Below are 15993 nucleotides of genomic sequence, written 5' to 3'. Positions count from 1 at the left end.
ATCAAATCACCCAAGACGAGCAGCACAGCCAGGCGTCTGCGCTGGACGAGGAACACTACTTCCATCATAAAAAACACTCTGACTCTCAAGCAAGGTTTGAAATGACGATAAACAGGTTTCACAGCTTTGAAATGCTTGATCCAATAGAAACAATAAACCACGGTTTAGGGTGAAAGCTACAATTCCTCATTTAACTTGGTAGAAACAGCATTTGCGAACAGAGGCTAGTTCTGAGAAGGACCAGGCAGAGTCCCAGAACAAAAGAGCAGTTCCAGGAATATCAACAATTGTTCGTTTTCTTTCCAGGAGAAAGGGCCACGCACCGAGAGAAAACTCAGTGTGGCGTTACAGAGAAAAAGGAGGTGGTGGCCAGATACTCTGGTACTTTATACAACGCTCTGCTCCTGTGTCACTGCGTGTTAATACATCACCGCCGCCCCCAAAGCGAATCAGCGGACACAGCTCGTGAGGTCTTGAGAGGGACTCGTTCACAACATCAGAGAGGCTCTTTTCTCTCTCTGAGCCTCTGCGACGCACAGCACACACTCGCCCTGGCCTTCGCAGCGGGGCCGGGGCACAGGACCTTGCGCGACGGTTGGAAGCAGAGCGTGTTGCACGCCGTGTTCTGGAGTCTGTTTTCTCACCAAAATCTCTGACCGAGCATCAGTTTGGTCCCATGTTACTAAATGCCATGTGCTTATTCTCACATGCACACTCCTAACCTCCTGGTGTTGTTTTAGTGAGAACCATGAACAAATACTGATTATAAAATTATCCAGACTGGAAATCAATCCCTTTGGTCTCCAGGGACCAGAGGACAGCTGTCCACATGTCCGTCTACCCTGCGCTCTGACCTCCCGTTCCAGACGGCGCTGCCCACATCACACCACGTCCAGTCTCTCTGCGTGGGTACAGGCAGAACTACTTTTATTTTTCTTGCCTTGAAGACCCATCACTGACCCTACAAATCTCTTACCATTGGGCATTGGGTTTTTCCAACGGCTAACAGATTTCCAAAACAGAATTACTGGGTCACAGGATGGCAAATCTCAGTCCCAAATTCTACCAAAACACTCTGTCAGTTTACACGTCACAAATTATCAAATTTTTGTTTTTTCCTTTGGTGAAAAAAGGCTTCCTACTGTTTTCATGGAGTTTAAGGTCTTGTAACATGGTTATTGATTAAATGTATTTCACGTAAATTGCCTGTCCCATAGTTTGACCGACTTCTTGCAGGGGATAAGTTTTTAGTTACTCTCTAGTATCTCTTTATATATTGAGGACCACTCATCTGCTCTATAGGTTCTGAGTGGTATTAATCTTTATCATTCACATACTAACTTCACCATGGTATCTAAAAAAATTTAGATGGGTTTAATATTATTTATGTTTCCAAATCAATGCATTCTTTCATGGCTTCTGAGATAAAAATATCTTCCCAATTCCACAATTTAAAAATATATTTTTTCATTACATTTATTGGGGTGACATTGGTCAACAATATTATATAGGGAGGGACAGGAGTAGGTTTATAGTTGTTTGTATGGAAAGTAATACAATTAATAAGTAATAATACAAAAATAAATTGTTTCCCATACTCACAACTGTAATCCTACTTCTGCCCACACTGTATATTCGATTAACTTTTCTTTTAGTACTTCTAATCTATTTTTTAATAATTAGATCTTTAATGTGTTCAAAACTTTTGAGTTCTAAAATAGAAATACATGTTATTTCCTCTCCACTGACTAACCAATTATCCCAACAAACTTGCCAAATAACCTGCATTTCCCCAGCAACCTGAAACTGCCGGTCCTGTGACACAGCTCTGTCCTGTGGGCCTGTCATCTCCCGTAGCAAATGCACAAATACTTCTGTCCAGGGACAGAAATCCCACCGCTCGGGTTTCCTGTCAAACTTTCCACTGAGAAATCCCATGAATTTATTCTTCTATTAACTGTATTGTCCCTTAGCCAGCTCCCCTCTCTCACCTTCACTGCCCCTCCAAACAGGAGTCTGACTAAATTACACACACACACACACACACACCCATGAAGGGCAGTGGCACACTCAACACTGACTTTACCACTGAAGTCTCTCCACACCAAGGGTTTTAACCATACATGTTTATTGTGATTACTGAAAATTGGGACTTATTTTGCTCCGATAGTTCATGTTTAACACTTACACCTCTTTCTTTTTTAAAAAAAATGAGAGGTGGGGAGATAGTGAGATATATTCCCACATTCACCCCAACTGGGATCCATCTGGCAACCCCCATCTGGGGCCAATGCTCAAATCAGCCAAGCTATTTTTAGTGCCTGAGGCTGATGCGTTGGGTTCAAATAAGCTATCCTCAGTGCCCAGGGCTGACGCTCGAACCAATCAAGCCACTGTCTGTGGGAGGGCAAGAGGGAGAGAAGGGAGAGGGGGAGAGAAGCAGATGGTTGCTTCTCTTGGGTGCCCTGACCAGGAATCAAACCCGGGACATCTATACACCAGGCTGACACTCTATCCACTGATCCACTTGCCAGGGCCAACACTGTTTTCTTATACAGGATTTTTACTCCTTTTTCAGTACCTGTATATTTTGTTTCTCAAAAGCTTTAACAAGGCCCTGGCCTGGTAGCTCAGTTGGTTAGAGCGTTGTCCCAACTTGTCAAGGTTGTGGGTTTGATCCTCAGTCAGGGCACATGCAGGAATCATCCAATGGATTCATAAATAAAAGAAACAACAAATTGCTGTTCCTCTCTTTCTCTTCCCCACTGCCTCTCTCTCAAATTAATTTTAAAAAACGTTTTAACATATGCAATTAAATGTATATCTTTCTAGCAAAGCCATTCCTTAATCAGTGTCTCTAACATCCTCTCGCACAGAGAGCATCAGTCCAGGCTCACTTCCCGGAAGCTGACGCCCTCCCCTCCCCACCACACCTGCGCTGAGCCCACTGTTCTGTGGATGCCCCCCATGGCTACTTAGTAAAAAAGGAAGATGTGTTACTTATTCAAAAATCAGTATTCATCATTTATAATGTGTCTCTGATTCCTTTGCTAACAGCCTCCTGGGCTCACCTTTCCTCAGTCTCAAAAAATATCTTGTTCTTCTTCAACGCAGTCTCTGTGTGTAAGCTGTCCAAGTCCTTGCATGTCTAAAAATGTCTCTATTTCGTCCTCGACGCTGAATGACAAACAAGGTACAGAATTCAGAGCTGCCGTTACCGCCGAGGCCCATCCTGTCCCTCTGTGCCCGATTTCTGCTTTCCGGAGGAAGTGTTGCGGACCGGTCTTCACCCCGGACGCGGCGCCGTTTACAAGCACCCTGGACGCGGCGCCGTTTACAAGCACCCCGGACGCGGCGCCGTTTACAAGCACCCCGGACGCGGCGCCGTCTACAAGCACCCCGGACGCGGCGCCGTTTACAAGCACCCCGGACGCGGCGCCGCATACAAGCACCCCGGACGCGGCGCCGCTTACAAGCACCCCGGACACAGCGCCGCTTACAAGCACCCTGGACATGGCGCTGTAGCACCCTGGACACGGCACGGTTTACAAGCACCCTGGACGCGGCGCCATTTACAAGCACCCCGGACGCGGTGCTGCTTACAAGCACCCTGGACACAGCGCTGCTTACAAGAACGGGTCAGGATGTGGGTCTCATCTGGCTTTATTCCGGCCCAGCGGGTGGTACAGCTTTCAACCAGAGAACGGCTTTCCTCGCTTTGGGGAACTACCAGCCACTTCACCTCAAACGCCAAGTCAGCACCAGCCTGTCCACTGTCCCTCCTTCAGCTCGTATCCGATGGGCCCTCCTCTCGGGCCCACCCACTGAGGCAGGGCCTGTGCTGTCTCGGGCCCTCTGCTGTCTTTCCTCACGAATACTAGGAGAGTTCTTCAGCTTCATTTTCTACTGTTGACCGATTTTTTTCAGCCACGTCTGGTCAGTGATTATCTACTGAGTTTTAATTTCAAGGGCTATAATTTTTATCATGTTTCTAATTGTGTTTCTTTTTTTTTTTTTTTTTGTATTTTTCTGAAGCTGGAAACGGGGAGAGACAGTCAGACAGACTCCCGCATGTGCCCGACCGGGATCCACCCGGCACGCCCACCAGGGGCGACGCTCTGCCCACCAGGGGGCAATGCTCTGCCCCTCCAGGGCGTCGCTCTGCTGCAACCAGAGCCACTCTAGCGCCTGGGGCAGAGGCCAAGGAGCCATCCCCAGCGCCCGGGCCATCTTTGCTCCAATGGAGCCTCGGCTGCGGGAGGGGAATAGAGAGACAGAGAGGAAGGAGGGGGTGGGGGTGGAGAAGCAAATGGGCGCTTCTCCTATGTGCCCTGGCCGGGAATCGAACCCGGGTCCCCCGCACGCCAGGCTGACGCTCTACCGCTGAGCCAACCGGCCAGGGCCTAATTATGTTTCTTTTGGACATAATCGCCCACGTTGTTCTACAGGTGCCCAGGCGTCACGCTGGGTCAGAGCGCAGCCTGAATGAAGCAGGCAAGTCCGGCGCAGCCTCTGCGGAAAGATGCCCCCTCCGTTCAGATGAGCAGTTCCTCCTGGGCAACCGTGCCCCCCACAGGGTCCACTCAACCGTGAGCTCCGTGTTCAGAGGACGAGGGCTCCCGATGAAGTTCTGCGTACATGAGCACGTATGGAAAAGCACAGTGGGGTTTGATCTTGGGTTTTAAACGGGAACTTGACCACAGGTGTGTTAGCATAATCGCGATTCTGCCTTAGAGTCTGGTTTTCCTCTTCTCCAAGGCTGAGCGTCGTCATGTCAACGTGACTCCTCAGCCCAGGCTGGGATTTCAGTTCGTGTAAGTCCTCTGACTGAGGAACGTGACCCCGTCCTTAACCACACTCAACGGAGCCCCCACCCCCCGGCACCAGACACGGGGCCGATTCCTGTAGAGCACATCTTCTCTAATCACTGGTTCCAGTGTAACCTATTACTCTGTAATTGCAGACTTAATTGAAATGTCACAGGCATCTCATTATCAGCAAAAATAAAATCAGCCTCTGAACTGCCTTCTCGATGACACCTCAGCGTCTCTGCCGAAACCAACCTCCGGCCCCTCCCGCACCCGCTCCTCCTGCGGTCACTCCACCACCTCTCCCCACAGCTGCGTGGGGCCACGGGGCAGCGGCCAGCCCGAGAGTGAGCAGGGGGAGGGGAGAACGCAGGCCCACGACCACCGTCCTTCACGGGCACTGTCCCCATTCGCTGACTTGCGTGGGATGAGCACTACGGCCACACAGCACAGTCACACGGAGCTGCTGACGGCCCACCTCCAGGCTTGACCCGAGCCTCCCTGGCAGGGTTCAGCCTCATGCCCCCCCCCCCGCGGCTGGACCAGTCCCTCACGGCCACGCTCTCTGCTCACGTGCGACAGAGACAGGCTGGGCGCCCAGCCTGGTGGCGGTTTCTTCGGAGAACCTCGACAAGCACTATTCTGGTGGAAGTCTGGAGGTGCCACCACCCCTTGTTATCTAGAACTCCACCTCCCATTGGTCACATTGTCTTTGGGAGCAGGTAACAAAATAACCGATTCAAACTCACTCAGCAGTGAAGGCAAGGCACCAGCTCACGGAGTTGCAGAGTCCAGAACCTCCGGTGCCCTGAACCTGGGCTCAGCGGTACCAGGCCCTTGACTGAGCTCCGTCTCCTCCCCGCCTCCCTCCTAACGCTGACGGCACCTCGTGAGGGCGGGAGGGCTGCCAGTCCTCCCAGAGATGTCTTATCACTCCCGGGGAAAGAGGGTGGCCTCTAGAAGCTGCCGTAGCAGGGGGAAGAAACCTCATTCTCACAGACCCCGTCTTCAGTTCCAAAGGCTGGAGTCACTCCAGTGCTCACCAGGAGCACCAGGTCACGGCACGGGACGGAGCTGGCTTCCTCCGAGTCCCCGAGGCCACAGGGGGACACGGGAACGGGGTGCCGGTGGGGTTGACTGAGGACATGCTAACAGAAACCGCATCCTCACCAAGGAAGCAGACGGGAGCACTGGTCTCTGTGCCAGCTCCTCACTTCAGGGGCCCTCCACCGTGACAGTCCTGCTGCTGCGCAGTCACAGCAGGGGCCTGGGTCGCAGCCACGTCTAGATGCCATTACGAAACAAAGATCCTCTGCCAGGTGTTGCTCTCACACACGTCCCCAAGTAACACACAGCTGCTGCATCGCTGAGCACCAGACGGTGCGGTGGGACCGAGGGCTGGCCTGTCACACAGCGAGCCCACAGCGTCAGGACCAGACAGACTCACACGCCGACTCACGGTCCTCTTCCTCCGTCCTCACTTTTAAAAATCAGTAATAAACAAATCAAACAAGAAAAAACTCAATTAGACCTCTTTAGAGTAGATTATCATACTGAAAATAGTAATACATGTGTTTAGTAAACAAAGGTTTTGAAAAATTGCAATGTGGTGTATGACACAGATAAGATTATACAGAAATAACAGACAGTATAATGAAGCCCATTTATGGAACGCACTTCAGAGCCAATCGGTGGCAACGCACGACGTGTGGAACCCAATTATCAGAGCATTAAGCAGTGACAGCTTCAGATCAGAATTGTTTAATAATCGCTGTGTCACCATTAGACTACCCTGGGTAATGCTGTGCACCAAGTAACTCACTCTGTATTTTGCTTAACATTTTAATTAATGACTAAACAGATAATAAACAGCATTTCAGTATAAAATGCCTTTGAAACAATATAAGCTATTGGGTGTTGTGAGGATCCCTGGAATTAGATGAATTAGCAGGCAGGTTAGATATTGAGACAGAGAGTGTGGATTCAGGCAGAAAGTCCACACAGAGCCCAGAGAGCAGGGGAGGGAGACACAGCCCTGTCCTGTCAGAGGTCTGAGAGTGCGCCACGCTGAAAACCCCATTCTGTGGAGGGACTGGTCCTCCAGCGGGAGGGTGTATGTCTCCACACTGACCCCTGCAGCACATGGCCGCCAGACCAAGGCTCCTCCTGTCTGCGGTCCACTGTTTACAGGACACACGGACAGAGGGCACACTGTTGTTTTTGGAAAGTCGGGTGGACAACAGAATAGCCTGTCCCATGACATCTGTCACAGAGTACAGTACAGTACCATGGAGCTCTGTGCGCTGAGGGACACTGGTGGAGAGCGGACAGCGCACCGTTCCTCCACACCGAGGGAGACCCACGGGAGACCAGCACTCGGTTACTCCACACCGAGGGAGACCCACGGGAGACCAGCACTCAGTGACTCCACACCGAGGGAGACCCACGGGAGACCAGCACTCAGTAACTCCACACCGAGGGAGACCCACAGGAGACCAGCACTCAGTGACTCCACACCGAGGGAGACCCACGGGAGACCAGCGCTCGGTTACTCCACACCGAGGGAGACCCACGGGAGACCAGCGCTCGGTTACTCCACACCGAGGGAGACCCACGGGAGACCAGGACACGGTTACTCCACACCGAGGGAGACCCATGGGAGACCCACGGGAGACCAGCGCTTGGTTACTCCACACTGAGGGAGACCCACGGGAGACCCACGGGAGACCAGCGCTTGGTTACTCCACACTGAGGGAGACCCACGGGAGTCCTCCAACTGACGCATCCTAAATTCTAGCACGTGCCACCGTCAGCTACACAAGGTCGGGCACTGTCTCCCTGGGCATCTGTCGTCTCTGCCTGTAGACGGCTACTCTCACCCTCGAGTCCTGCCTGAGACTGCCCTTTGGGGAGCTAGCTCCCTCCCACACACAGAGAACCTGCCTGCTTCCGGGGTGAGCACACAATCCGCTCGTCCGACTGGCGCACTGACCCCTGGGCATGGTGACCCGTCCACAGGCAGGCACACGACGCACTGGTCCAAGGACCGTCATCCACGTGCTTTTGCAGCTGAGAACCGGGGGACAGACTCTGGAATCTGAGGCTGCAGGGCGGTTGGGAGCTTGAGACAACAAACACTAAGAACACTCTGAAACACACCCTTGGGGAGCTGGAACCGCGATGTGGCCTGCTTGGCGTTTCGAGGAAGACGGTTAGAAAAAGTGGATGTCGAAGAAGATGGGACGACGGATGTCAGCCACGGCAGTGACACTTCCTCAGCAAAGACGTGGCAACAGCGTTGTGAGCGACGACACAAACAGCTTCCTCGGACCCCCGTTACGCCCCCTGGGCATCATGAGAGGAAAAGCTAACTCTCAACCCCTGCAGCTTACTCAGGGGGCAATCAACCCCCCATGCACGCTGCCCGAGGCGCCGCCCAGAGCTGCACGGGGACTTGAGGCGATGGGAGTTGGTGTGGGACAATCCGTGCCCCTCCGGTGACAAGCTGAATCACACTGAAAACCTCACAGGAAAGTTTCAAATACCTCGAGGGTCAGTAGGGAAATGGCCCACTCTGCCTCTTCAAACAGCCCTCGGTTAGACTGGCCCTGTCACTTCCCTCAGGTGACCTCACTGGGAATTCTAGAAGACAGAGCAAAGCCTAGTATGTCCACCCTTCCTTTTGTCATGGACTTGCTGACGAGACAGAGGGGAGAGTGACACCAGGGGACAGGTGCTCTGGCCTCAGGACACACGCTCGCTGAGGAACACAGTAAGTCGATGACACATCTTAAAGGGTTTTAACAGACATACATCCAACAAGGTTATGCTCTGATCAGCTGACTAAAACATTGTGACCCCAACCCAAGGTTTCCCCAGGGACAGTGGCTCCGTGTTGGCTGATTTTGACTTCACGGTAGCTGTTTAACAGAGCAAGTCATCGTGAATGACAAGAGTCACATCATCAGATGGCTGCACCCAAGCACGCACGCAGGATTTCTCCATCCCCCAGACTTAAACCACTGGACCCCAGGACAGGAAGGCATCCACTAGTGACCGTCCACCCCACCCTAGACGAGTGCAAAAAGCTGTCCCCAAACAGCAGGTCATGGGCACACCACACATGCAGGTGAATCACGAGGGACAAACCCCTTGCCGTGAGAAACCACACACACCCACCATCAGGCCAGGATTTCAGAAACAAAGATGGACAGGAGACCGAGGTCCGTCAGCACGTGAGGAAATCACACTGAGCTCACGGAAACCAGGAGCACATTCCCGGGACAGACGCGAGCCAGGCTGCGCAGGTCAGCACAGCCACACGGACAGGAGACCGGGGTCCGTCAGCACGTGAGGAAATCACACTGAGCTCACGGAAACCAGGAGCACATTCCCGGGACAGACGCGAGCCAGGCTGCGCAGGTCAGCACAGCCACACAGACAGGAGACCGGGGTCCGTCAGCACGTGAGGAAATCACACTGAGCTCACGGAAACCACGAGCACATTCCCGGGACAGACGCGGGCCCGGCTGCACAGGTCAGCACAGCCACACGGACAGGAGACCGGGGTCCGTCAGCACGTGAGGAAATCACACTGAGCTCACGTGTCAGGGAAACCAGGAGCACATTCCCGGGACAGACGCGGGCCGGGCTGCGCAGGTCAGCACAGCCACCGCGCGGCCTGGAGGGTCCTGGCAGAACCGCCCAGTGTGGAGACTTGACAAACAGGAACGTTCGGGGAGAGGCGGCCGTCTCGACGTCCTTCTGACAGGACTCTCCGAAGGAAAGCCAGAGGGAAGAGAGGGGGAAATAGAACTAATAGAAGAAAACTTCCCCAAATTAAAGGGAAAGCGGCAGCTTGAGCCTGAAGCCCCCGGGCAGAGCGAGCGGCATGAACGAGCCCCCAGCTGCGTGCCGGGACCGTTGCTGCGATGTCGCACGGCGGGTTGGCCGAGGGGGAGCAGGTCCCCTTGACAGAGCCCAGACGCCGTCGGGCGGGAGGGAGACGCCCGCTCTCCACACTGAACAGCTCGGAAGGAAAGCGATACGAACGCAGAGTCCAATGCTGGGTAAAATTAGATTTCACGTGGGAATCGGCATATTTTTAGTCACCCCAGGACTCTAGAAGCGTTCCCACTCACAGATGTTAACGCAGACGCTCTTTGAGAGACAGAAGACAGACACCAGTGAGAGGAAGACGGATGAGAACCGCGGGCCGGAAGGGAGGGAGCCGACAGCGAGCAAGGGGACCACGGAGGACAGAAGGCGTCGGCCACAGCGGGTCCATAAGGACAACTGATAACCTGGCGCTAAACATCGCAGCATCTCCTCTCGGGAGGACGGCACGGCCGAGCTCTCCTGGCAAAGGGAAGATACCGGAGGAAATACATGAATCAAGCGAGCAAAACATGCTCCACCACGCCGATGGGAACTGCAAATCTCCTGACAAAGTATCAGCAGACGGAACCCAGCAGGGTATTGAAACAGCACATGACTCTGAACTGAAAAATGTTCAACCAACCTTGGAATATTTATTATTTTATGAGAAGGTATCAAAAAAGGCAGAAACTTATTCACACAGGCACTGAATAAGCATTTAATCAATTTGAACACCATTCCTGGTCTTTTAGATGAAAGGGAAATCTGCTTCATCTGTAAAAGGTTCTTTAGCTGAGATCTACGGCAGATGACGGTGCCAGGATGAGAGTCGTGTTTATTAGAGTCAAAAATGAAACAAGGACATCCGTGACATTTCGAGATTGAACACCACGCTAGCGATCCTAACCTATGCAATAAGACAAAAATAGGAATAAAAGTTTTGAAAAGGGAAAAATAAAATTAGAACTTAACAAACAAGGTATCTACTTAGAAAATCCAAGGGTATTGTTTGACAGTCAATCAGCAATCCCTGGAAGAGTAAAGGAACAGAGGAGCATAACTTTAAAAATGGGGAAAGAACATGAAAAATTGATTTTTTTTTAAAATAATACCTGATCATCATGTAAGTACTGCTATCAAATAAAATTAAGTAAGATTGTTCAATCTCACAATAATCTTGGAGTTCTGAGACAGCAGCATAATGGACAGTTCCACACCAGGGTGGGAAACATGAAAAATTGCTAATATCTGGTCCCTAACTGGTTGGCTCAGTGGTAGAGCATCAACCTGGCATGTGGATATCCTAGTTTCGATTCCCAGTCACGGTACACAGAAGAAGTGCCCATGAGTGCTCTCTCTCTTCCCCTCCCACAGCCCTGGCTCAATTAGAGCGAGTTGGCCCAGGCACTTAGGATGGCTCCATGGCCTCCACCTCAGGTGCTATGAAGAGCTCAGTTGCTGAGCAACACCCCAGATGGGCAGAGAATTGCCCCCTAGTGGGCATGCCAGGTGGATCCTGGTCAGGGCTCATGTGATAGTCTGTCACTGCTTCCCTTCCTCTCACTAAAATGAAAAAAATAGAAAAAGAAAAAGAAAAATGGCTAACATCTGCATCAGAAAACACGGCATGTACCAGAGTCACATGTGAACATTCATGCACACAGCAGTCCCTCATGGTAAGCAGCTGCACAACATATCATAAAAGAGGAGCATGCAGGGTGACTGTGACAATATTGCTGATTTTAGAAAGAACAGAAACAAGGTGTGTCCCTCACTGGGGACAGTTAAGCAGAGCACAGTGTAGCCACAGAAACTATATCATGGAAATGCAGTGTGAAGTGAGGGGACTAGAGAGACATGGTCATTCAATGCCACATCCGATCCAGAAATTCAGTCGGGACCAGTAAAGGGGAAAAATGCTGTAAAAGACATTACTGGGCTCATTACAGCACTGCCATGTGGTTGGTAGTGCACTATCGATGTTAGGTCTGCCAGTCATACCTGCATTGCGCTTACAAAGTAAATACCCAGACTCTCAGGAGAAATGCTGGAGGATGTCGAGAAAGCTGCAATGACACGTGGCTTACTCTCACAGAAAGCCGACTGCGTGTGGACCGAGAGGGCTCAGGTGGGACGGAACCGTGATGGTGATGTGGCCGACAGAGGTAGATGCTCTCACGACTGTTCTTTTTTTTCTTTTTCTTTTTTTAATGAGAGGAGGGAAGACAGAGACAGACTCCTGCATGTGCCCTAACCAGCATCCACCTGGCAAGCCCTGTCTGGGGCTGATGCTCAAATCAACCAAGCTATTTTTAGCACCCGAGGCTGACATGCTCGGACCAATGGAGCCACCCTCAGCACCCAAGGCCAAGCTCAAACCAATACAGCCACTGGCGTGCTCACTTCGGCAGCACATATACTAAAATTGGAAAGATACAGAGGAGATTAGCATGGCCCCTGCACAAGGATGACACGCAAATCCGTGAAGCGTTCCATATTTAAAAAAAAAAAAATACAGCCACCGGCTACGGGAGGGAAGAGGGAGAGAAAGGAGAGAGGAAGGAGTGGAGAAGCAGATGGGTGCTTCTCCTGTGTGCCCTGGACCGGGAATCAAACCTGGGACATCCGCACGCCAGGCCAACGCTCTACCACTGAGCCAACCGGACAAGGCTCACTACTATTCTTTCCTTGAAATTTCCTTCAATTTGAAATTATTTTCAAATAAAAATGTTTTGTTAAAAAAGAATAAAGTAGATTTTTCTGACGTCCATTAAGATAGATCTTTTTGACAATTAAGTGGAAAAAGTAGTTGCGAACATCACGGCCGGCATGGTCTTACGTGTGTCAGAAATCTGCATAGAGACCTCCGATTCCCGTGGATCTATTCACGTACCTACAGAAACACCACCATCTCAGACACCGGGACACCGAGGGAGACGAGGAATTCAGACACTGCGCTTCTTTTTAAAGCCTGTTCCTTGTTTTGACTGTTTTCACTTGATGATGCTGAGGGCCCCGTCGATGACCTGGCTCCTCAGTGTCGCCAGGTCCCCAGGAAGGGGGAGCAGGAGCGTCAGCCCCCCCAGGACCAGGACGAGACCCAGCGGGGGTTCTCCAGGCGTCAGGACCTCCGCTGGTCACTCCCTTCTTCCCCTCCCTTTCCAGCACTCTCCAAACCGTTCACAGTGTGCTCCGTCACTTTAAAAATCAAAACAGGATTAAAGAATGCAATTACAAATCAAAGTTAACAACAACAAAGTACAGTTGGGAAGCAGGTCGCATGAAGGCACAGCATGGAGAGCAGACGGGGCGGGAAACCCCATATCCCGCCCGCACCGATCACACAGAGCCGCCCTGCGCGTCAGGGTCAGCTTCGCGGAGCGGCCCCACCTGCCCCAGGTGTGACCGGCCACACGACTGCCTGTGCATTCAGGTCCTGGATAGAGCACCTTCCGTAAGTGAAGCCGTGGGGACTAGGGCCGCAGAGCAGGGAAAACATTCCCAAGTGTCTCACGTCCTCCCTCCGTCCCTCTGACTGAGTCCTCCCTCCCCCGGACACACAGCTGCACTTCCCCGGCCTTCATGGCCGCCCTGCCCAGTGCTTCCCCACCCCTTCCTGTCAATGTCCTGGTCACTCTCTGCGCCTGACCTGACCCAGCTCCTCCAAGGAGCTCAAATGCCCCTCTCCTCCTTCCCGGTCTCCCATCTCGTGGCTCTGAGGACCCGACAAGGAGGTCAGACGCAGCCCTGACCTGAGCCCACACGTGAAGTCACCTGATCTTCACCAGAGCCCTCAGGAGGCAGCTGTCACCTCCCCACATCCCACAGGAGAAAACAGCAACTCCGTGGTGGAACCAGGAGTCTGGTCTCCAGGGTGACAGCCACCTCCAGCCTGAGGTCAGCAATCAACATGACCCACGCAAAAACAGCATCCACTCAGAGAGACACCCAGGACGCCCCCCAGGACGCCCCCCAGGACGCCGCTGCAGGCCGGGCCGGGGTCCCACTCACTCCCGTGCACAGCGCAACACCTCCCAAGGGCTGGGCGCACAGGGTCGCGCTGTCTGCTGGACCAGGTGACATCTCCCACTCTGGGGAACATCAGAAACACCTAACAGAATGTCACCAAGAAAAGGACGAGCATGATCTAAGATGTGGCTGTCTGCCTCCGGAAGTCAGTTTCTGCAGAGGTGACCGTGGGGAGGACAAAGGACACGCTACAGACGGGGACATATCTGCAGTCACTTATCCGACAGGGTCGTGTTCGTCCGGAATTTATAAACAACTCTCAGACTCAGAAGGAAGATAAGACAACCTGAGAGTTAAGCAAACATAAGATGTCCCCTCAGCCTGGAGGGTAATTAGTGGAGGCCAGAGGGGTCCGGCCCCCCACCCAGGGCGACAGCCAGCTGGGCCCTTCCAAGGGGGCAGGAGTGACCAGCGTATCCCCTGAGGCCCAAAGGCACATCACAGGTGGACGCTCCCTCTAAACCCTCGCTGAGACTTCTGCAAACAGCTGGGAGCCAAGGCCTCTGAGTCGAGCGCACCTTCTGATCAGGCAGCACAGAGCCGGCCTCGCCGGGCGCACACAAGGAACTTCTGCATGTTTCTTGAGTGCTGGCATCCAGCTACGGTGACAGGAAGGCTCTGACAGAATGCCGCCCCAGGGACAGGAAGGCTGCTGTCCCAGGCGAGAGCAATGCGGACACCCACCCGCCCTGGGCTCCGGCCCCGGGCTCCACCCTGACCACCTGCACCACGCGGCTCCTTCTCGGAAGAGACCGCAGCCGACAGCGGACACTCAGTTCCTCACAGGTGTGGGCCATCTGTGTACAAGTCCTGCTGCCCTGTGTGACACAGATATAGGCGTGAGGCCCTGGCCAGGTAGCTCCGCTGGTTAGAGCATTGTCCTTGCATGCTACGGTTCAAACCCCGGTCAGGGTACAGACAAGAATTGATCACGGAATCTATAAATATACATATAGACACACACATATAGACAGGCATGAGCTGCCTGACAACATCAGGAACAGCACAAACTCCCAAGGGAAACCCAGAGATGTGGCCACCACTAGCCAGACCACGTGAAGACTGACCTCCAACACCCTGGCCACACCCCACCACTGGCCAGACCACGTGAAGACTGACCCTCAACACCCTGGCCACACCCCACCACTGGCCAGACCAGGTGAAGACTGACCCTCAACACCCTGGCCACACCCCACCACTGGCCAGCACCCCACCACTGGCCACACCCCACCACTGGCCAGCACCCCACCACTGGCCACACCCCACCACTGGCCAGCACCCCACCACTGGCCACACCCCACCACTGGCCAGCACCCCACCACTGGCCACACCCCACCACTGGCCAGCACCCCACCACTGGCCAGCACCCCACCACTGGCCACACCCCACCACTGGCCAGCACCCCACCACTGGCCACACCCCACCACTGGCCAGACCACGTGAAGACTGACCCCCGACACCCTGGCCACACCCCACCACTGGCCAGACCACGTGAAGACTGACCCCCGACACCCTGGCCACACCCCACCACTGGCCACACCCCACCACTGGCCAGCACCCCACCACTGGCCAGACCAGGTGAAGACTGACCCTCAACACCCTGGCCACACCCCACCACTGGCCAGCACCCCACCACTGGCCAGACCACGTGAAGACTGACCCTCAACACCCTGGCCACACCCCACCACTGGCCACACCCCACCACTGGCCAGCACCCCACCACTGGCCACACCCCACCACTGGCCAGCACCCCACCACTGGCCACACCCCACCACTGGCCAGCACCCCACCACTGGCCAGCACCCCACCACTGGCCACACCCCACCACTGGCCAGCACCCCACCACTGGCCAGCACCCCACCACTGGCCAGACCACGTGAAGACTGACCCCCGACACCCTGGCCACACCCCACCACTGGCCAGACCACGTGAAGACTGACCCCCGACACCCTGGCCACACCCCACCACTGGCCACACCCCACCACTGGCCAGCACCCCACCACTGGCCAGACCAGGTGAAGACTGACCCTCAACACCCTGGCCACACCCCACCACTGGCCAGACCACGTGAAGACTGACCCTCAACACCCTGGCCACACCTCACCACTGGCCAGCACCCCACCACTGGCCAGCACCCCACCACTGGCCAGACCACGTGAAGACTGACCCTCGACACCCTGGCCACACCCCTTTCTCTGTGGTAACCATGAGGAAAGTTGTGGGGGAAACGCAGGGTCTGCTCAGTGTGACTGTCCACCCGGGGAGTGTGGGGCAGGTG

At 53.8% G+C, this 15993-nt stretch overlaps 1 protein-coding gene and 1 non-coding gene across 3 annotated transcripts in view; one reads left to right on the top strand and one right to left on the bottom strand.

Moving 5' to 3' along the window:
• DLGAP2 (DLG associated protein 2) overlaps window positions 1-15993 on the bottom strand; it is a 460914-nt gene that overhangs the window by 395487 nt on the left and 49434 nt on the right. The window contains exon 1 of one of the 2 annotated variants that reach the window (XM_066380043.1): window positions 11-56. The exons of the other annotated variant lie outside the window; for it this stretch is intronic. The gene's annotated coding sequence lies outside the window, so the exon portion shown is untranslated. Of the gene's footprint in view, window positions 1-10; window positions 57-15993 lie in introns of those variants that run through there. 2 annotated transcript variants of the gene reach the window in all.
• On the top strand, window positions 12082-12188 carry LOC136404608 (U6 spliceosomal RNA). Its single transcript, XR_010751330.1, has one exon. It is a non-coding gene; the product is annotated as a U6 spliceosomal RNA (small nuclear RNA).

The sequence above is a fragment of the Saccopteryx leptura genome, chromosome 4 (assembly GCF_036850995.1).
Source record: "Saccopteryx leptura isolate mSacLep1 chromosome 4, mSacLep1_pri_phased_curated, whole genome shotgun sequence".
Classification (NCBI taxonomy): domain Eukaryota; kingdom Metazoa; phylum Chordata; class Mammalia; order Chiroptera; family Emballonuridae; genus Saccopteryx; species Saccopteryx leptura.
Note: the sequence above shows the minus strand (reverse complement) of the source record. Positions and strands in the feature narration are given on the sequence as shown.